Here is a 24,010-nt window from a genome sequence, read left to right as displayed (position 1 = left end):
ATCCCCCATAATTTAGAATATTCAGATCCCCCATACTTTAGATAAGGCAGTGCCCCCATAGTTTAGAATAGGCAGCCCCACTTTAGTTTAAAATAGGCAGCCCACTCACTATAGCTTAATATAGACTGCACCCCTATAGATTACTATAGACAGCCCCCACTATAGTTTAATATAGGCAGCCCCCACTATACTTTAAAATTGGCAGCCCCCCATATAGATTAAAATAGGCAGCCCCCCCCGTAGTTTAGCATAGGCAGCCATCCCATATAGTTTAGAATAGGCAGCCTCTCATAGTTTAAAACAAGAAGCTCCCCCATAGTTTAGAATAGGCAGCCCTCCATAGTATAGTATAGGCAGCCCCACCATAATTTAGAATAGACAGTCCCCTCACATACTTTATAATAGGCAGCATCCCCCATAGTTCATATTAGGCAGCAAACCTTAGTTTATAATAGGCATCCCCTCATAGTTTAGTATAGGCAGCCCTCCAAATCATTTTGAATAGGCAGCTAGTCACTGCCCCATTGGAGCTTATAATATAAATCCCCTAACATACACACACACACAGATTGAGAGAGACTAAGGGCAATTTAATAGAAGCCAATTAACCTACCAGTATGTTTTTGGAGTGTGGGAGGAAACCGGAGCACCCAGAAGAAACCCACGCAAACACGGGGAGAACATACAAACTCCACACAGATAAGGCCATGGTTGGGAATCGAACTCATGACCCAAGTGCTGTGAGGCAGAAGTGTTAACCACTAAGCCACCGTGCTGCCCACATAGCAAACCCACATAGTTTAGAATAGATAGCCCCCCAATGGTTTAGAAAATGTAGCCCCCTTACATTGTATTTAGAATAAGCAGCCCCTACCATAGTATTGAATAGGCAGCCCGCCCATATTTTAGAATAGGCAGCCCCACTATTAAGACTATTAAGACAGCCCCACTCCCTTCCCTCATATCACAATATATTAAGATCCCCCAGTACCTCACACATTATACAACATACAACCCTTTTCCCTCACACATTATAGCAGCCCCCCTCCATATAGTTTAATATAGGCAGCCCCTGTATACTTTAATTTAGGAAGCCCCCCTATAATTAAATATAGGCTGCCCCTCTTTAGTTTAATATAGGCAGCCGTGCCCCCCAATAAGTTAAAATAAGCAGCTCCCCCTAGTAGTTTAGAATAGGCAGCCATTCCCCATAGTTTAGAATAGGCAGCCGCCCCCTTTTAGTTTAGAATAGGTAGTCCCCCTATAGTTTAGAACAGGCAGCCCCCCCCATATTTTAGAATAGGCAGCCTCTCATAGTTTAGTATAGCCAGCCCCTCATAGTTTAGTATAGGCAGCCCTCCCCATCATTTTGAATAGGCAGCTAGTCACTGCCCCATTGGAGCTTATAATCTAAATCCCCTAACATACACACACACACAGATTGAGAGAGACTAAGGGCAATTTAATAGAAGCCACTTAACCTACCAGTATGTTTTTGGAGTGTGGGAGGAAACCGGAGCACCCGGAGGAAACCCACGCAAACACGGGGAGAACATACAAACTCCACACAGATAAGGCCATGGTTGGGAATCGAACTCATGACCCAAATGCTGTGAGGCAGAAGTGCTAACCACTAAGCCACCGTGCTGCCCACATAGCAAGCCCACATAGTTTAGAATAGATAGCCCCCCATAGTTTAGTATAGTCAGCCCCACGTAGTTTAATATAGGCATCCCCCCTATAGTTTAGAATAGGCAGCCCCTGTTATAGTTTAGAATATTCAGCCCCCCATATTTTAGTATAGGCAGCATTTCCCATAGGTTAGAATAGGCAGGTCTCCTGGCTACTCACTTACCTTTAATTGAGCAGGCCAGCATTGCTTCTCACATCAGGCAAATATAGTTTAGTATAGTCAACCCCCCATAGTTTAGTATAAGTAGCCCCCTTTAGTATACTCAGCCCCCCCATAGTTTAGTATAGGTAGCCCTCTTTAGTATACTCAGCCCCCTCATAGTTTAGTATAGGTAGCCCCCTTTAGTTTAGTATAGGTAGCCCCCCATATTTTAGTATATGCAGCCCCCTCATAGTTTAGTATAGGCAGCCCCCCCATAGTTTAGAATAGTCAGCCCCTCCCATAGTTTAGAATAGGCAGCCCCTCCCATAGTTTAGAATAGACAGTACCCCCTATAGTTTAGAATAGGCAGCCCCTCCCATAGTTTAGAATAGACAGTACCCCCTATAGTTTAGAATAGGCAGCCCCTCCCATAGTTTAGAATAGACAGTACCCCCCATAGTTTAGAATAGGCAGCCCCCCCATAGTTTAGAATAGTCAGCCCCCCCTTCGTTTAGAAAAGGCAGGTCCCCCCCTACTCACTTATCTTTAATTGAGTTGGCTGGAGTCGCTCCTCACATCAGGCAGACACCCCCTGGCGAGAAAAAAAAAATTAGATAACAAAAAAGCCATATATGAGGCGGCCTTTGGGAATCTTCCCGGTATGTCCTACGCCCAATTGGCCCCTGGTTAGGGGTTTTAAAAGTTCATTGGTTGCTTCCTAAACAGATCTTTCTATATTTACAGAAGGTTTAATATTAATATATACGACTCCTGTACATCGCTAAGGTAAGCGGGCCAAAATCCATTCTCATCGTAATTGTTGATGTCTTCACCAAAATTGAATGTAAAGTCTAGCAGGATACACCACAGTTCTTTATCCATATATCTAGATCTGCACTGCTCAACAAACTTGGAAAAGGTGGTAGCTAAAGGCCATGTACTTCTCATCATTGTTAAAAATATGGATCTTGCTTTATCACATTCCAGACCTCGCTGCTCTAGGTCCCTTGCAAAATGTGAAACAAACTGATAGAAAGCCTTATAAACGATGTAGTATGTGAGCTGAGTGCAAAGATATTGACATTTTCCCTGTAACTTCTCAGGAAGGTCACACTGCAACAAGGTCATCCCGTGTAACCATTCCTCCTTTCTGATACAGCCCTTTTTCTTAGGCTCTAGTAAATAGTTCAGAGCCAACATGTTCATATCTTGGGCTTCAATCCCAACTTCCTCACAAAACTCTTGTATGCCTTTGGGCCCAATAACGTCCTCCGATCCTGCGTACTCCTGAAACCAAGCCAGGCAGCGCTTCCTAGAAAACTGATCTATCCCTATTATTCTGCCGGCTTTTCTACATTTCTTTTGGTCCACTCCATCAGTAGAGGAGGATTTCCTTTTCCTTTTCCCCGGCATATCGCTGTGAGATGAAGTATAAGGAAACAGAAGTCTGTTTCCTTATGTCTCACTGGTCGGCCGAATGATCAGATTATTCTACTTTCTATCCAACTTTGTTGCGTTCTAGAGATGCTGGAGAGCGGTCAGCAGACGTCTGTCCTCTCTCGCTGATCAACCAGAAGTGTGTAACTGTCATCATTTAAATGATGCACCTGGATTCTAAACTGCCAGTGAGTGGTCACATGACAGTATGAGAAAAACAAATCATTAAAGCTACAGTACACCTAATAAAAGGTGGTAGTGCCCCACCCCACAACTGGAGCGGCTACACGGCTACATGCAGCTGTATTTCCATATAAATTGATTTTATTAACTAACCTAATATGGCAGCGGAGGGAATGAGTTAGTGGAGTGAACAATCACAAACTGCCATTTCTTGATGGCAGCTTGTGATTGGTCCTCCCGCTCACATACCAGCCCTGTCCATGTTGTTGGCTGGGGCTGTAAGAGGAGCGGATAAGTCATGAGAAATATGGTACATACTGGGATCTAGCTAGGAGAGACTAGGGGCTAGATCTACTAAGCTGCGGGTTTGAAAAAGTGGGGATGTTGCCTATAGCAACCAATCAGATTCTAGCTATCATTTTGTAGAAGGTACTAAATAAATGAAAGCTAGAATCTGATTGGTTGCTATAGGCAACATCCCCACTTTTTGAAACCCGCAGCTTAGTAAATCTAGCCCTAGGTGGTAGAGCAGCTCTAAAGATACAAACACCTATGCAGTATTCTAATAAGGTGTAGTAAAATTAAATATAGAAAATATATTACTAAGAGTAGAGAATGCTCCAACACTTGCATATTTATTTAGATGAATTAGGTACAGACTCAAGAACACAAGAGAAACATGGGGATATGTATTTGTCTCTTGTGCCCTAAAAGCACCACATACGTAGTGGAAAGTGTGTAATGTTATAATGAAACAGACACATTTTAAAAGCTGTGTGCAGGTAAGCCTTAAGTCCAGATAAAATAACATAGCATTTGATCATGTTAGGACTGACCAGAATGGGAAGACTTTGGCGTGAGTTGGTCAGCTTAACATATACTGCAATATGTGGAACTAACATTCCCTGTCTTTAATATAGAACAGTATTTAGTTCAGCATTAATTATGTGTTTGGAGAGTGCAGAGTATCCCTGTTTTTTTTGTCTACATATGTGTGTATATATATATATATATATATATATATATATATATATATATATATATATATTAATAATGGAACCAACAAATAAACGTTCATATTATGCCACACAGTAGTGTCCCAGTTCAATTTATGCCACATTGTTCAATTTATGCCACAAATCATATTTTGCCACACAGTGATGCCCCCAAATCATATTATGTCATACAATAGTGCCCCAGTTCAATTTATGCCACAAATCATATTGTGCCCCACAATAATGTCTCCAAATCATATTATGTTACAAATTAGGCCCCAAAACAATATTATGCCACAGAGTAGTGCCCCCAAACAATATTATGCCACAGATTAATGCCCCCAAACAATATTATGCCACAGAGTACTGTCCCCAATTCATATTATGCCAAGAACAGGCTAACCCCCTGAAAAAAGGAACATTGTCAAGTTTGAAAAAAAAAGCAAAAAAAAAAATGACAATAAAATAAAGTAAATGTGACTTACCTTTACTTCATCTCCTCTCTGTGGTCGGCTGGGCTTGGCCCTCGCAGCTCCTGGATGCTGCCAGCATCGCAACGTCATGACGTGTGCAACTCTTGAAGGTGCACGTGACTTGCGCTTTACAAATTTTGGACATGGGTTGCTGCTTGTCTGGATCCTGCAATGTTGGGAGTCCTATCTGGAAAAAGAAAGGGTATATGACATTTAGAAAACTCCAACCAGCCTTGGCATTAAATAATTCACATTCACATTTAATAAGGGACAAGTGCAAGGAGGTATGGGCTTGGCTATGTAAGGTGCGCAGGTCGCTGTTCTCCCAGTTAGTCACCAGTGCAATGGAGTATGTAGAGGAATAGCAGAAGACCTGGGTACAATCCAGCAATGGCGAGGAACAAAAGGGAAAATACAGGAGAGTGGTCAGAGGTAGCCAAATTCAGGAACCACTCGGACAATATAGTACAGAATCACTTGAGCAGGAGGATAGTCACAAGACAAGCCAAGGGTCAGAATCCAAAACAGCAAACAATAGGAGCAGGGAACAGGACACAGGAACGCTGGAGATTGGTGACCCAAAATGCTGGCGAGGCATTGGTGAAAGTGGGGTCCTAATATAAGAGGAAGTGAGCCCTTGTAGAAGGAGAGTGATTTCTGAGCCACAAAACAAATGCCCCGATGCATAGCAACGGGACGCGGCTCGAATGCACATGCAGGTGCTGCGAGAGTGCTGAATACGTAAGAGTGTCCCGTTGCTAGGCAACAGGATGCGAGAAGGAATTAAGACAGGGGTCCGTTCCCCGGCACCTAGGAGAAGTGCAAGGACGGCATCTGACATATTTACTGAGAGTAAGAAAGTCTTATGATTATGAAAATGCTTTCTACTGGTTTTAAATCACACTTAAAGGAATAACAGGTAAAATAAGGGTAAAAAAGAGTCTACTGTATAAAACGTTACTACTAGTAATGATGTCTTCTCATGGTTATCAATATTTTCATGCATCATAATTGGGGATAACCCAAAACACTATCTGTTACTGTAAAAGAATAGAGGGTATCCTGAACACATGACAGTTTTAAAGTGTTAGACTTCATGGTTTACACCTGAAATTTGCAAGTTTGAAAGTTTTTGTTAATTATTCAGTGCAGACTTGTATTCCAAGTTTTGTAACCTATAAAACTGTGCTGCTTGTGCCATATTAAAGGGGATTCACTAATTCAAACTGTTTTCCCTTTTTTCCTTCACTCATATATGCCCCCCAGACTTCTAGTTGATCTTTTTATATGCACTTTCCTAGCTCCCAGGGTGCATGGTAATAGAACTGATAGCTCTACAGACCCACATCCCCCTAGTGACCCCATCTGCCGTCACCGGGGTCGGGTCTGTACTTGAGTAATGCTGGATGCGTTACAGGGTGTGCAGTGCATATGGACTTATGAGCTCAGGGTGCACTTTAACTTTTCCTTGACTTGTGTCCAGAGTGATTCAGGAAGGCAGAGCCGGATTAAAGGTGGACAGAGGCAATCTGCTCTTAGGGAGACCTGGTGTCCACTGTCTTACTTCTCCCTTCTCATCTGTCTTCCACTCATCGTTCGTCCTGTCCTGACTGTCTGTGTGACATGTGTCTAATCTACAAGGCCAAAATGGAACTACCACACTGCTAAAACACCCACCCACTGGTGAAAAGACAACTGTGAAAATAATAAAAAGAAGATAAAGTCCCAAGGGTGAGACATTGAACACGCAACCCATGTGAGGAATTCTGAATTTTCCTGTTGCAGAAAGTTGCCATCATGTTGTCCACATAATGGTGACTAAGCCAATCTACCTGAAGAATATGAGCTCCAGGAATACCGACCACTGATAAGCCTTTTAAATGTATTTTTACCAAATGGATTCTCTGTCTCAAACAACATTGATGTACTTCCATTTCCATCTGACTTTGCAATGTAAGGCATTTCTATTAAGTTGTCCAGAAGCAGTTAAAACATTTTACCCTGGATCTGAGGGCAGAGAGCGCTTTTAAATGCAGGTCTCTTCTCATGGAGCTGAGCCAAAGTCCCCGGGGTGTAATGACCCAAGCAATGAGCTCCTCATCACTGGGCATCTGATGGGTTGTGAAACAAAGGTATTGTCACGCCAATAGGGTTTCTGGGATCCGTCTTGGGACGAAGGGTCCTGAGACAGGGATGAAGTGGAAACTAGGAGGCTGGATGAAGATCTTGCTCAGAAAGAGAGTATGTGCTCTTTTTGTATATGCCAGATGTCAGGAGGAGGAATGTTGGACTGGATTCCACATTGGAATAAGCAACTGGAATCTGGACTTGGTGGACTGGAACCTGGACGTAGGAACAGAGGGACTGAACCCACGAACAGAGACTCAGTACCCGCAAGGATCCAGAAACTCAGAAGACTATAGTACCAAAACTGGGACTGAGAAGGCTCAGAACTCAGGCACCGGATTATCAGGGGTGACCACCTCCTGAGCTGTATAAGCTTGGAACTGGCCCCGGGTAACTCAGAACCTGCATCAAACCTGGATCTTGAAGCCGATACACAGAGACACAGAGATGGAAGAAGTTTAAAGACTCAGAGCAGTAACCTACTAAGAGCAGAAGCGAATAAGAAGGACATGGAGGGATTTGTATCGAGGTTACTCTAAGGATTAAGTTATGTACCTTTTGCCAAAATCTGACCATCTTAGGACAAGACCACTAAATGTGTAACAAAGAGCCTTCTTGCCCACAGGACCTCCAACAGGAATTGGGTGCATCTGGGAATATAGCTTTGAGATGAGTGGGGACCAGGTACCATCTATAAAGTAGCTTATACGCATTCTCTTTAGTCCTCACGAAAATAGAGCTTTTAGCGATTCGGGTCCTGATTTCGGCCCAATCATCAATTTCTAGTTAAATTCCCAAGTCTTCTTTCCACTTCAGCTCGTATCGATCCTTAATAGGTTGATGAAATGCCACAAGACTATAAAATGTTGAAATTAAACCGGTCGGTTGAGACCTATTCTGACAAAAAGTTTCCAAAGGGGTTAATTGGTAGAGTGTTTTAAACGCTAAGAGAGATTGAAATAAATGCCTTAGTTGAAGATATTAATAGAAACATTTATGGGGGATGTTGTGTATTCTCTGCAAATCTGCAAATTCCGGAAAGATTTGCATGGGTGCGATATCTGTCATAAACCAGAGCCCGCGATTAAACCAGTATTGAGAAAAGGATTTTGGCTGTCCAGGGGGAAAGGACGGGTTGTTCCACAATGGAAACATAATTTCAGGATTAGCTAATAATTGAAAGGCGCGAGTACTATAGTCCCAAATCTGGAGGGAGAAACGAGTAGAAGATGGAAGCAAAAGGAGTGGTGGACGATGTTTAATTGGAATCCACAAAAGGGTGTATGGCAAAAGCAACTGTATGGTATTTGCCTCTATGTCAGCCCATAGCCTAGTGTTATGTGCGTATTGTCGCTAACCAATAACGATTGTCGAACCTCGAGTTGTGTTTCCAAAGCACAAAGATTTATTCGCAAATAGTAGAATAAATATGTTCAAGCGAAGTAATAGTAAATACAGCCATTACTTATCGCAGGCGCTCTGGATCCAGTGCAGTCATTCAATCCTGAAGTCTGGGGACAAGATGTCTGCACTCTGGATCACAAGCTGCTGCTTATATACACAATCAAATACAGTAATACAATGAAGATGGTATAGCTTGCATCTATTGGTCCGGGTCTCAGGAATGTCCAAGGGGTCGTCAATCATTGGCTGGTTCATCCTAAGGAATCCAAAGGAGGGGGTCATCTCTGCAGGGGGTATGCTCTGCTCTTCCCGCCAGGATTCCTTAGTCTTAAGTAGTTCATAATTCCCTATCATTCATAACTTGCGTATGCACTCTGCGATTCCCTCGCAGAGTGAACCAAACAGTAGGATATGTAACAAGGTTCATTATGATACCACTCATGATGTTATTCCTTTAACCCGTTCCGTGTATTTCACTAATATGCATGTAACTCTGATATAAAATATAAATACTACTATATTTCGACATAACTGACTATGTGTTGCAACTACCATTAATGTGTACTATTTTATAAGTATGCGTGTTTGTGCGAATGTATGGTAAAAGACCAATTACTGTTGCTGCCACGTGTAGTGGATGCGTACGCCCTTTTACGCCGTAGCGTGCCCTTGTACATCGATGCGTACCATACGCATCTTTTCAGACAAAGACAACCAAGTTTGCTAGACTTTAATTGAAATGACTTTATCCAATTTGCTGACTTCGACACTAGTGAAGTCGAAGAGTGAAATAGAACTAGCTGGGTCAGGTATGCAGCAATGTAGTACTTTGAAAAATTTGGAAGACCCAGTCCACCCTCCGAGGTCCGACGATGAAGCGTGCGAGCTTGGACCCGTGGTCGTTTACCTGCCCAAACAAACTGCGCAACTTGTTTCTGAAGGGTTTTAAGTGCCAATGAGGGGACCCGCATAGGGACCATCTGAAATAGATAGAGAATTTGTGCTATTAGATTCATCTTTACCGCTGTCATGCGACCTAACCAAGAGATATATAGCTTATCCCATTTCTCAAGGTCTTGTTTAAGAACACTCAAGAGCCAAGGAAAATTAGCTGTATATAGCTGACTGCATTGACTTGTCAAGTAGATTCCCAAATATTTCAGTTTGTCTGGTTGCCATCTAAAATTCGTTTGCCGTTTCAGAGATTCCAGGAGGTGGGGCGTTAAGTTAAGAGACAGGATTTCAGATTTGTCCATATTGATTTTAAAGTTAGACAACTAAGTTCTTTCTGTATGGAAAGGAGGGAGGTAAGGGGTCACTGTCAGTAAGACATCATCCGCATATAAGGAGATCTTATAATCGGTTTTGACCGCTTGGATTCCTGTGATTGCTTCATTGGTCTGAACTCGAGAGGCTAAAGGTTCCATCATTAGGGCGAACAATAGAGGGGAGAGCGGACATCCTTGTCGAGTGCCATTAGCAATTTGTGACACCGGCGATGCAGCTCCATTAGCCCATACAGTAGCAGAGGTATTGAAGTACAAAGAAGCTAGCCTAGTCATAAATTGACCTTTAAAGCCCATTACCTCAAGAGTGGCTCTCATGAAGGGCCAGGAGACCCTGTCAAAGGCCTTTTCTGCGTCGAGGGAGACCACCAGAGCAGGGGTGTGCTTCGAGTTAGCTGCTTCAATGAGATTGATTGCTCGCCTTGTATTGTCCGATCCCTGTCGAGCAGGAATAAATCCCACCTGGTCAGGATGGACCAGGGCAGGGATCACTTGAGCCAGCCTGTTCGCAAGTAGTTTAGCAAATAGTTTTAGGTCTACATTCAGCAGCGAGATAGGTCTGTAGCTCTCACATTAACTAGGTTCACCACCTTCCTTAGCTATAACAATGACATGTGCTCTGGTGGTATCCCTCTCGAAGCTTTCCCCATTTTGCACTGCCCTGAAAAGTGAAAGAAGCATCAGTGCCATATCAGGCGCAAATTTTTTATAATACGATGCAGTGAGCCCATCTGGTCCTGGTGCGGCCGAGTTTCTAAGTGACTTGATAGTCTCCTTTATCTCTTTCATCGTAATGTCCACGTTGAGTATCGACAACTGTGCTTCCGTGAGACAGGCAGCCCCGCTTTCATTTTAAAATTGGCAGCCACCCGTATAGTTTAAAATAAGCAGCCCCTGTGTAGTTTAATATAGGCATCCCCCTAATTTTAGTGTGGGCAGTCCCCACCCCCATAGTTTAGAACAGACAGCCATCCCTCATAGTTTAGAATAGACAGCTCACCCCATAGTTTAGAGTAAGCAGCCCACCATAGTTTGGAATATGCAGCACCCTCCACATATTTTAGAATATGGCAGTATCCCCCATAAATTAGAATATTCAACATCCCCCTAGTGCAGAATAGACAGCCCACCTAAAGTTTAATATAGGCAACCCCCCTATAGTTTAGTATAGGCAGCTCCCCCCATAGATTAGAATAGGAGGCCATTCCCCATAGCTTAGAATAGGCAGAATCCCCCATAGTTTAGAATATGCAGCCCCCACCATAGTTTTGAATAGGGAGCCACCCCATAGTTTAGCATCGGCAACCCCACTATAAAGACAGCGCCCCTTCCTTCCCTCATATCACACAATATATTAAGACCTCCCCACTCCCTTATACATTATAGGAACATGCACCTCTTTTCCTCACACATTATAGCAGGCCCTCCTCACTATAGATTAATATAAGCAGCCCCCCTATAATTTAAATAGATTAAAATAGAATGCCTCCCCTATAGTTTAATATAGGCAGCCTCCCTATAGGTTACAATAGGCAGCCCCCCCATAGTTTAGAATAGGCAGCACCATCCATAGCTTAGAATAGGCAGCTGCCATAGATTATAATAGCTAGCCCTTCCACAGTTTAGAATATTCAGCGCCCTTATAGTTTAGAAAAGGGAGACCCTCCCATAGTTTAGAGTTTGCAGTCCCCCCCATATAGTTTAAAATAGGCAACATCCCCCATAGTTTAGAATAGGCAGGAAACCATAGTCTAGAATATTGAGCCCCCCCATAGTTTAGAAATGGTTGACCCCCATAGTTTATAATAGGCAGCCCCCCATAGTTTAGAATAGCCAACCACCCCTCACAGTATAGAATAGACAGCCCCCCTATGGTTTAGAATAGGCAGCACCCCCATAGTTTATAATAGGCTGTCCCCCCATAGTTTTGAAAAGCCAGTATCCTCCATAATTTAGAATAGGCAGCCTTCTCCCATACTTTACAATAGGAAACATCCACCATACTTTATAACAGGCAGCAAACCAAAGTTTTGATTAGGCAGCCCACGAACAGTTTAGAATAGGCAACCCACCAGAGTTTGGAATATGCAGCACCCTCAACATATTTTAAAATAAGGAAGTATACCCCATAATTTAGAATATGCAACATCCCCATAGTTTAGAATAGGCAGCCCCCCATAGTTTAGAATAGGCAGCCCTCCATAGTTTAGTATAGGCAGCCCCAACATAGTTTAGAGTAGGCATCCCCCCCATAGTTTAGTATAGGCAGCCCTCCCATAGTTTAGAATAGGCAGCCCCCCCATAGTTTAGTATAGGCTGCCCTCCCATAGTTTAGAATAGGCAGCCCCCCCATAGTTTAAAATAGGCAGCCCACATACAGTTTAATATAGGCAGTCCCCTATAGGTTAATATAGGAAGCATTATTATAGTTTAATATAGGCAGCCACTCTATAGTTAATATAGGCATTACCCTATAGTTTAATATAGACAATTCCTCTTTAGTTTAATATAGGCAGCCACCCCATAGTTCAGTATAGGCAGCTTCCCCATAGATTAGAATAGGATGCAATTCCCCATAGTTTAGAATAGGCAGCCCCAGCCATAGTTTAGAATAGGCAGACGCCATAGATTAAAATATGCAGCCCTCCCACTTTTTAGAATATGCAGCCCCCTGATAGTTTAGAAAAGGGAGTCCCCCCATAGTTTAGAATAGGCAGCCATCCCCCATAGTTTAGAATAGGCAGCAAACCATAGATAAGAAAATTGAGCCCCTCCATATTTTAGAAATGGTAGCCCCCCATAGTTCAAATTAGGCAGCCCCCCCATAGTTTAGAATAGGCAGCCCCCCCATAGTTTAGAATAGCCAGCATCCCCCATAGTTTATTATAGGCAGCCCTCCTGTACTGTAATATAGGAAGCCCCCCTATTAATTAATATAGACAGCCACCTCTATTGTTTAATATAGGCAGCCCTCCTATAATTTAATATAGGCAGCCCACTCCCTATAGCTTAATATAGGCTGCCCTCCTATAGTTTACTATAGACAGCCCCCCTTTAGTTTAGTATAGGCAGCTCTCCCCATAGATTCGAATAGGAAGCCATTACCCATAGCTTAGAATAGGCAGCATCCCCCATAGTTTAGAATACGCAGCCCCCCCATAGTTTAGTATAGGCAGCCCTCCCATAGTTTAGAATAGGCAGGCCCCCCATAGTTTAAAATAGGCATCCCCCATAGTTTAGAATAGGCAGCTCACATACAGTTTAATATAGGCAGTCCCCTATAGGTTAATATAGGAAGCATTATTATAGTTTAATATAGAATGCCACCCCATATAGTTTAATATAGGCAGCCCCCTCTATAGTTTAGAATAGTCTGCCCTCATAGTTTAGAATAGTCTGCCCCTCATAGTTTAGAATAGGCAGCCTCCCATAGTTTAGAATAGGCAGCTCTTCCACCCATAGTTTCGAATACGTAGATTCCCCATAATTTATAATAGGCAGCGCCTCCACAGTACAGAATAGGTAGCCCCACATAGATTAGAATAGGCATCTTTTCCAGTGATAGTTCAGAATAGACAGACCCCCCATAGATTAATATAGGCAGCCCTCCCTATTGTTTAATATAGAGAGCCCTCCCTATTGTTTAATATAGGAAGCCCTCCCTATAGTTTAATGTAGGCGCCCCCCTATAGTTTAATATAGGCAGCTCCCCTATAGATTAATATAGGCTGCCCCCCATAGTTTAGTATAGGCAGCCCTGCCCCCCCCATAGTTTAGAAAACGAAGCCCCCCTATAGTTTAGTATAGGCAAAATCCCCAATAGTTTAGAATAGGCAGCATCCCCATACTTAAGAATTAGCAACCCACCCACAGTTTAGAATAGGCAGCCCCCCCCCTCACATAGTTTAGAATAGGCAGAATCCCCCATAGTTTAAAATAGACAGCCTCCCCCCCATAGTTTATAGTAGCCAGCCCCCTCCATAGTTTAGAATAGGCAGGCCCCCATTGAAAAAAATAGGCAGCCCCCCACATAGTTTAGAATATGTAGCTATACCCTTAGTTTAGAATAGGCAGCCCCCTCCCATATTTTGCAATAAGCAAAATCACACATAGTTTAGAATAGGTAGCAAACCATAGTTTAGAATATTGAGCCCCCTCCATAGTTTATAAAAGGTAGCCCCCCTCATAGTTTAGAATAGTCATCCCCCTATAGTTTAGAATAGGCGGTACCCCCATAGTTTAGAATAGCCAGCATTCCCCATAGTTTAGAATAGGCAGCCCCCTCCCATACGTTACAATAGGCATCTAACCATAGTTTAGAAATGGTAGCCACCCAACATTGTGTTTGGAATAGGCAGCCTCCACCATATTTTTGAATAGGCAGCCCAGCCATAGTTAGAATAGGCAGACCCCCCGTAGTTTAGAAAAGAAAGCCCACCATAATTTAGTATAGGCAGCCCCCCCATAGTTTAGTATAGGCAGCCCCACTGTTAAGGAAGCCCCCCTTTCATTTTAAAATTGGCAGCCCCCCGTATAGTTTAAAATAGGCAGCCCCTCTGTAGTTTAATGTAGGCAGCCCCCACCCCCATAGTTTAGAACAGACAGCCATCCCTCATAGTTTAGAATAGGCAGCCCACCCCATAGTTTAGAGTAAGCATAGTTTGGAATATGCAGTACCCTCCATATATTTTAGAATATGGCAGAATTCCCCATAAATTAGAATATGCAACATTCCCATAGTTTAGAAAAGGCAGACCCCCCTAGTTTAAAATGGACAGACCCCCTATAGTTTAATATAGGCAGCCCCCCCAATGTAGTTTAATATAGGCAGCCCCTCCAATAGTTTAGAATAGGCAGCCCCCACTATAGTTTAGAATAGGCAGCCCCTCCATAGTTTAGAATAGGCAGACCCCCATAGTTTAGAATAGGCAGCGCTTCCACCCATAGTTTAGAATACGCAGCACACCCATAATTTAGAATAGGCAGCCCCTCCACAGTAAACAATAGGTAGCTCCCCATAGCTTAGAATAGGCATCCCTTCCACTGATAGTTCAGAATAGGCAGTACCACCATAGTTTAGAATAGGCAGCCGCACCCATACCTTAATATAGGCAGCCCTCCCCATAATTCAATATAGGCAACATCTCTATAGTATGATATAGGCGGCCCCATTATAGATTAATATAGGCTGCCCCCCCCATAGTTTAGCATGGGAAGCTCTGCCCCCCATAGTTTAGAATAGACAGCCCCTCTATAGTTTAGTATAGGCCGAATCCCCTATAGTTTAGAATAGACAGCATCCCCCATAAGTTAGAATATGCAACCCCCGATAGTTTAGAAAAGGAAGCCCCCCTATAGTTTAGTATAGGCAGCTCCCCCCATAGATTAGAATAGAAAGCCATTCTCCATAGCTTAGAATAGGCAGCATCCCCCATAGGTTAGAATAAGCAGTCCCCCTATAGTTTAACAAGGCAACCCCTCTATAGTTTAGAATAGGCAGTCTCACCCTTTAGGTTAGAATAGACAGCCATCCCCCATAGTATAGAATAGGCAGCCCCCCATAGTATAAAATAGGCAGCCCCCACTATAGTTTAGAATAGGCAGTCTCACCCTATAGGTTAGAATAGACAGCCCCAAATAGTTTAGAAAAGGGAGTCCCCCCATAGATTAGAGTATGCAGTACCCACACATAGTTTAGAATAGGCAGCCCCCTCCCAAAGATTACAATAGGTAACATCACCCATCGTTTAGAATAGGCAGCAAACCATAGTTTAGAATATTGAGCCCCCCCCATAGTTTAGAAATGGTAGCCCCTCATAGTTCAGAATAGTCAGCCCCCCCATAGTTTAGAATTGGCAGCCCTCCTCATAGTTTAGAATAGGCAGCCCCACCATAATTTAGAATAGGCAGACCCACTATTAAGACAGCCCCCCTCCCTTCCCTCATATCAAACAATATATTAAGACACCCCACTACCTCAAACATTATAGCAACATACACCCCTTTTCCCTCACACATTATAGCAGGCCCTCTTCCCTATGGTTTAATATAAGCAGCCCCCTATAGTTTAAATAGTTTAATATAGAAAGCCTCCCCTAGAGTTTAATATAGGCAGTCCCCCTATAGTTTAGTATAGGGAGCCCCCACTATAGTTTAGGATAGGCAGCCCCCACATTAGTTTAGAATAGGAAGCCCCCTATAGTTTAAAATAGGCAGCCCCCTATAGTTTAAAATAGGCAGCCCAATATAGTTTAATATAGGCAGCCCCACCTATAGTTTAATATAGGTAGCCCCACCTATAGTTTAATATGTGCAGCCCCCCTATAGTTTAATATAGGCTACCCCCCCCCATCGTTTAGAATAGGCAGCATCCCCATAAGTTAGAATATTCAGCTCCCCCATAGTTTAGATAAGGCAGCGCCTTCATAGTTTAGAATAGGCAGCCCCGCTATAGTTTAAAATAGGCAGCCCACTCACTATAGCTTAATATAGACTGCACCCCTATAGATTACTATAGACAGCCCCCACTATAGTTTAATATAGGCAGCCCCCACTATAGTTTAAAATTGGCAGCCCCCCGAATAGATTAAAATAGGCAGCCCCCCCCCCCCCGTAGTTTAGCATAGGCAGCCATCCCATATAGTTTAGAATAGGCAGCCCCTCATAGTTTAAAACAAGAAGCTCCCCCATAGTTTAGAATAGGCAGCCCTCCGTAGTATAGTATAGGCAGCCCCATCATAATTTAGAATAGACAATCCCCTTCCATACTTTATAATATGCAGCATCCCCCAGAGTTCATAATAGGCAGCAAACCTTAGTTTATAATAGGCAGCCCCCCCATAGTTTAGAAAATGTAGCCCCCTCACATTGTATTTAGAATAAGCAGCCCCTACCATAGTATTGAATAGGCAGCCCGCCCATAATTTTAGAATAGGCAGCCCCACTATTAAGACTATTAAGACAGTCCCCCTCCCTTCCCTCATATCACAATATATTAAGATCCCCCAGTACCTCACACATTATACAACATACAACCCTTTTCCCTCACACATTATAGCAGCCCCCCTCCATATAGTTTAATATAGGCAGCCCCTGTATACTTTAATTTAGGAAGCCCCCCTATAATTAAATATAGGCTGCCCCTCTTTAGTTTAATATAGGCAGCCGTGCCCCCCAATAAGTTAGAATAGGCAGCTCCCCCCAGTAGTTTAGAATAGGCAGCCATTCCCAATAGTTTAGAATAGGCAGCCGCCCCCTTTTAGTTTAGAAAAGGTAGTCCCCCTATAGTTTAGAACAGGCAGCCCCCCCATATTTTAGTATAGGCAGCCTCTCATAGTTTAGTATAGCCAGCCCCTCATAGTTTGGTATAGGCAGCCCTCCCCATCATTTTGAATAGGCAGCTAGTCACTGCCCCATTGGAGCTTATAATCTAAATCCCCTAACATACACACACACAGATTGAGAGAGACTAAGGGCAATTTAATAGAAGCCACTTAACCTACAAGTATGTTTTTGGAGTGTGGGAGGAAACCGGAGCACCCGGAGGAAACCCACGCAAACACGGGGAGAACATACAAACTCCACACAGATAAGGCCATGGTTGGGAATCGAACTCATGACCCAAATGCTGTGAGGCAGAAGTGCTAACCACTAAGCCACCGTTCTGCCCACATAGCAAGCCCACATAGTTTAGAATAGATAGCCCCCCATAGTTTAGTATAGTCAGCCCCACGTAGTTTAGTATAGGCAGCCCCCCTATAGTTTAATATAGGCATCCCCCTATAGTTTAGAATAGGCAGCCCCTGTTATAGTTTAGAATATTCAGCCCCCCATATTTTAGTATAGGCAGCATTTCCCATAGGTTATAATAGGCAGGTCTCCTGGCTACTCACTTACCTTTAATTGAGCAGGCCAGCATTGCTTCTCACATCAGGCAAATATAGTTTAGTATAGTCAACCCCCCCATAGTTTAGTATAAGTAGCCCCCTTTAGCATACTCAGCCCCCCATAGTTTAGTGTAGGTAGCCCCCTTTAGTTTAGTATAGGTAGCCCCCCATATTTTAGTATATGCAGCCCCCTCATAGTTTAGTATAGGCAGCCCCCCCATAGTTTAGAATAGTCAGACCCTCCCATAGTTTAGAATAGGCAACCCCCCATAGTTTAGAAAAGGAAGCCCCCCTATAGTTTAATGTTTAATGTAGGCAGCCCACTCCCTATAGCTTAATATAGACTGCACCCCTATAGTTTACTATAGACAACCCCCACTATAGTTTAATATCGGCAGAACCCTTTCAGTTTAAAATTGGCAGTCCACCGTATAGATTAAAATAGGTATCCTCCCTATAGTTTAGTATAGGCAGCTCCCCCCCATACATTAGAATAGAAAGCCATTCTCCATAGCTTAGAATAGGCAGCATCCCCCATAGGTTAGAATAAGCAGTCCCCCTATAGTTTACCAAGGCAACCCCTCTATAGTTTAGAATAGGCAGTCTCACCCTATAGGTTAGAATAGACAGCCATCCCACATAGTATAGAATAGGCAGCCCCCCATAGTATAAAATAGGCAGCCCCACTATAGTTTAGAATAGGCAGTCTCACCCTATAGGTTAGAATAGACAGCCCCCAATAGTTTTGAAAAGGGAGTCCCCCCATAGATTAGAATATGCAGTACCCACACATAGTTTAGAATAGGCAGCCCCCTCCCAAAGATTACAATACGTAACATCACCCATAGTTTAGAATAGGCAGCAAACCATAGTTTAGAATATTGAGCCCCCCCCCATCCATAGTTTAGAAATGGTAGCCCCTCATAGTTCAGAATAGTCATCCCCCCACATAGTTTAGAATTGGCAGCCCCCCTCATAGTTTAGAATAGGCAGCCCCACCATAATTTAGAATAGGCAGACCCACTATTAAGACTATTAAGACAGCCCCCCTCCCTTCCCTCATATCAAACAATATATTAAGACACCGCACTCCCTCACACATTATAGCAACATACACCCCTTTTCCCTCACACATTAGAGCAGGCCCTCTTCCCTATAGTTTAATATAAGCAGCCCCCTATAGTTTAAATAGTTTAATATAGAAAGCCTCCCCTAGAGTTTAATATAGGCAGTCCCCCTATAGTTTAGTATAGGGAGCCCCCACTATAGTTTAGAATAGGCAGCCCCCTATAGTTTAAAATAGGCAGCCCCCCAATAGTTTAAAATAGGCAGCCCCCTATAGTTTAATATAGGCAGCCCCACCTATAGTTTAATATAGGTAGCCCCACCTATAGTTTAATATATTCAGCCCCCCTATAGTTTAATATAGGCAGCCCCCCTCATAGTTTAGAATAGGCAGCCCCACCATAATTTAGAATAGGCAGACCCACTATTAAGACAGCCCCCCTCCCTTCCCTCATATCACAATATATTAAGATCCCCCACTACCTCACACATTATACAACATGCACCCCTTTTCCCTCACACATTATAGCAGCCCCCCTCCATATAGTTTAATATAGGCAGCCCCTGTATACTTTAATTTAGGAAGCCCCCTATAATTAAATATAGGCTGCCCCTCTTTAGTTTAATATAGACAGCCGTGCCCCCCAATAAGTTAAAATAAGCAGCTCCCCCTAGTAGTTTAGAATAGGCAGCCATTCCCCATAATTTAGAATAGGCAGCCGCCCCCTTTTAGTTTAGAATAGGTAGTCCCCCTATAGTTTAGAACAGGCAGCCCCCCCCATATTTTAGTATAGGCAGCCTCTCATAGTTTAGTATAGCCAGCCCCTCATAGTTTAGTATAGGCAGCCCTCCCCATCATTTTGAATAGGCAGCTAGTCACTGCCCCATTGGAGCTTATAATCTAAATCCCCTAACATACACACACACAGATTGAGAGAGACTAAGGGCAATTTAATAGAAGCCACTTAACCTACCAGTATGTTTTTGGAGTGTGGGAGGAAACCGGAGCACCCGGAGGAAACCCACGCAAACACGGGGAGAACATACAAACTCCACACAGATAAGGCCATGGTTGGGAATCGAACTCATGACCCAAATGCTGTGAGGCAGAAGTGCTAACCACTAAGCCACCGTGCTGCCCACATAGCAAGCCCACATAGTTTAGAATAGATAGCCCCCCATAGTTTAGTATAGTCAGCCCCACGTAGTTTAATATAGGCATCCCCCCTATAGTTTAGAATAGGCAGCCCCTGTTATAGTTTAGAATATTCAGCTGTACCCCCATATTTTAGTATAGGCAGCATTTCCCATAGGTTAGAATAGGCAGGTCTCCTGGCTACTCACTTACCTTTAATTGAGCAGGTCAGCATTGCTTCTCACATCAGGCAAATATAGTTTAGTATAGTCAACCCCCCATAGTTTAGTATAAGTAGCCCCCTTTAGTATACTCAGCCCCCCCATAGTTTAGTATAGGTAGCCCTCTTTAGTATACTCAGCCCCCTCATAGTTTAGTATAGGTAGCCCCCTTAAGTTTAGTATAGGTAGCCCCCCATATTTTAGTATATGCAGCCCCCTCATAGTTTAGTATAGGCAGCCCCCCCATAGTTTAGAATAGTCAGCCCCTCCCATAGTTTAGAATAGGCAGCCCCTCCCATAGTTTAGAATAGACAGTACCCCCTATAGTTTAGAATAGGCAGCCCCCCCATAGTTTAGAATAGTCAGCCCCCCCTTCGTTTAGAAAAGGCAGGTCCCCCCCTACTCACTTATCTTTAATTGAGTTGGCTGGAGTCGCTCCTCACATCAGGCAGACACCCCCTGGCGAGAAAAAAAAATTAGATAACAAAAAAGCCATATATGAGGCGGCCTTTGGGAATCTTCCCGGTATGTCCTACGCCCAATTGGCCCCTGGTTAGGGGTTTTAAAAGTTCATTGGTTGCTTCCTAAACAGATCTTTCTATATTTACAGAAGGTTTAATATTAATATATACGACTCCTGTACATCGCTAAGGTAAGCGGGCCAAAATCCATTCTCATCGTAATTGTTGATGTCTTCACCAAAATTGAATGTAAAGTCTAGCAGGATACACCACAGTTCTTTATCCATATATCTAGATCTGCACTGCTCAACAAACTTGGAAAAGGTGGTAGCTAAAGGCCATGTACTTCTCATCATTGTTAAAAATATGGATCTTGCTTTATCACATTCCAGACCTCGCTGCTCTAGGTCCCTTGCAAAATGTGAAACAAACTGATAGAAAGCCTTATAAATGATGTAGTATGTGAGCTGAGTGCAAAGATATTGACATTTTCCCTGTAACTTCTCAGGAAGGTCACACTGTAACAGGGTCATCCCGTGTAACCATTCCTCCTTTCTGATACAGCCCTTTTTCTTAGGCTCTAGTAAATAGTTCAGAGCCAACATGTTCATATCTTGGGCTTCAATCCCAACTTCCTCACAAAACTCTTGTATGCCTTTGGGCCCAATAACGTCCTCCGATCCTGCGTACTCCTGAAACCAAGCCAGGCAGCGCTTCCTAGAAAACTGATCTATCCCTATTATTCTGCCGGCTTTTCTACATTTCTTTTGGTCCACTCCATCAGTAGAGGAGGATTTCCTTTTCCTTTTCCCCGGCATATCGCTGTGAGATGAAGTATGAGGAAACAGAAGTCTGTTTCCTTATGTCTCACTGGTCGGCCGAATGATCAGATTATTCTACTTTCTATCCAACTTTGTTGCGTTCTAGAGATGCTGGAGAGCGGTCAGCAGACGTCTGTCCTCTCTCGCTGATCAACCAGAAGTGTGTAACTGTCATCATTTAAATGATGCACCTGGATTCTAAACTGCCAGTGAGTGGTCACATGACAGTATGAGAAAAACAAATCATTAAAGCTACAGTACACCTAATAAAAGGTGGTAGTGCCCCACCCCACAACTGGAGCGGCTACACGGCTACATGCAGCTGTATTTCCATATAAATTGATTTTATTAACTAACCTAATATGGCAGCGGAGGGAATGAGTTAGTGGAGTGAACAATCACAAACTGCCATTTCTTGATGGCAGCTTGTGATTGGTCCTCCCGCTCACGTACTACCCCTGTCCATGTTGTTGGCTGGGGCTGTAAGAGGAGCAGATAAGTCATGAGAAATATGGTACATACTGGGATCTAGCTAGGAGAGACTAGGGGCTAGATCTACTAAGCTGCGGGTTTGAAAAAGTGGGGATGTTGCCTATAGCAACCAATCAGATTCTAGCTATCATTTTGTAGAAGGTACTAAATAAATGAAAGCTAGAATCTGATTGGTTGCTATAGGCAACATCCCCACTTTTTGAAACCCGCAGCTTAGTAAATCTAGCCCTAGGTGGTAGAGCAGCTCTAAAGATACAAACACCTATGCACTATTATAATAAGGTGTAGTAAAATTAAATATAGAAAATATATTACTAAGAGTAGAGAATGCTCCAACACTTGCATATTTATTTAGATGAATTAGGTACAGACTCAAGAACACAAGAGAAACATGGGGATATGTATTTGTCTCTTGTGCCCTAAAAGCACCACATACGTAGTGGAAAGTGTGTAATGTTATAATGAAACAGACACATTTTAAAAGCTGTGTGCAGGTAAGCCTTAAGTCCAGATAAAATAACATAGCATTTGATCATGTTAGGACTGACCAGAATGGGAAGACTTTGGCGTGAGTTGGTCAGCTTAACATATACTGCAATATGTGGAACTAACATTCCCTGTCTTTAATATAGAACAGTATTTAGTTCAGCATTAACTATGTGTTTGGAGAGTGCAGAGTATCCCTGTTTTTTTTGTCTACATATGTGTGTATATATATATATATATATATATATATATATATATATATATATTAATAATGGAACCAACAAATAAACGTTCATATTATGCCACACAGTAGTGTCCCAGTTCAATTTATGCCACATTGTTCAATTTATGCCACAAATCATATTTTGCCACACAGTGATGCCCCCAAATCATATTATGTCATACAATAGTGCCCCAGTTCAATTTATGCCACAAATCATATTGTGCCCCACAATAATGTCTCCAAATCATATTATGTTACAAATTAGGCCCCAAAACAATATTATGCCACAGAGTAGTGCCCCCAAACAATATTATGCCACAGATTAATGCCCCCAAACAATATTATGCCACAGAGTACTGTCCCCAATTCATATTATGCCAAGAACAGGCTAACCCCCTGAAAAAAGGAACATTGTCAAGTTTGAAAAAAAAAGCAAAAAAAAAAATGACAATAAAATAAAGTAAATGTGACTTACCTTTACTTCATCTCCTCTCTGTGGTCGGCTGGGCTTGGCCCTCGCAGCTCCTGGATGCTGCCAGCATCGCAACGTCATGACGTGTGCAACTCTTGAAGGTGCACGTGACTTGCGCTTTACAAATTTTGGACATGGGTTGCTGCTTGTCTGGATCCTGCAATGTTGGGAGTCCTATCTGGAAAAAGAAAGGGTATATGACATTTAGAAAACTCCAACCAGCCTTGGCATTAAATAATTCACATTCACATTTAATAAGGGACAAGTGCAAGGAGGTATGGGCTTGGCTATGTAAGGTGCGCAGGTCGCTGTTCTCCCAGTTAGTCACCAGTGCAATGGAGTATGTAGAGGAATAGCAGAAGACCTGGGTACAATCCAGCAATGGCGAGGAACAAAAGGGAAAATACAGGAGAGTGGTCAGAGGTAGCCAAATTCAGGAACCACTCGGACAATATAGTACAGAATCACTTGAGCAGGAGGATAGTCACAAGACAAGCCAAGGGTCAGAATCCAAAACAGCAAACAATAAGAGCAGGGAACAGGACACAGGAACACTGGAGATTGGTGACCCAAAATGCTGGCGAGGCATTGGTGAAAGTGGGGTCCTAATATAAGAGGAAGTGAGCCCTTGTAGAAGGAGAGTGATTTCTGAGCCACAAAACAAATGCCCCGATGCATAGCAATGGGACGCGGCTCGAATGCACATGCAGGTGCTGCGAGAGTGCTGAATACGTAAGAGTGTCCCGTTGCTAGGCAACAGGATGCGAGAAGGAATTAAGACAGGGGTCCGTTCCCCGGCACCTAGGAGAAGTGCAAGGACGGCATCTGACATATTTACTGACAGTAAGAAAGTCTTATGATTATGAAAATGCTTTCTACTGGTTTTAAATCACACTTAAAGGAATAACAGGTAAAATAAGGGTAAAAAAGAGTCTACTGTATAAAACGTTACTACTAGTAATGATGTCTTCTCATGGTTATCAATATTTTCATGCATCATAATTGGGGA

The 24,010-nt window shown here is 43.0% G+C and overlaps 1 long non-coding RNA gene across 1 annotated transcript in view; it reads right to left on the bottom strand.

The window, feature by feature from the left end:
* LOC142150179 (uncharacterized) overlaps nt 1-24,010 on the bottom strand; it is a 140,847-nt gene that overhangs the window by 17,379 nt on the left and 99,458 nt on the right. The window contains exons 5-6 of the long non-coding RNA XR_012691060.1: nt 23,005-23,179; nt 4,935-5,109 (exon numbers count right to left, since the gene is read on the bottom strand). This is a non-coding gene — a long non-coding RNA (uncharacterized LOC142150179). The remainder of the gene's footprint in view (nt 1-4,934; nt 5,110-23,004; nt 23,180-24,010) is intronic.

This window comes from Mixophyes fleayi, chromosome 4 (assembly GCF_038048845.1).
Source record: "Mixophyes fleayi isolate aMixFle1 chromosome 4, aMixFle1.hap1, whole genome shotgun sequence".
NCBI lineage: Eukaryota > Metazoa > Chordata > Amphibia > Anura > Limnodynastidae > Mixophyes > Mixophyes fleayi.
This window is presented reverse-complemented; position numbering and strand designations above follow the sequence as displayed.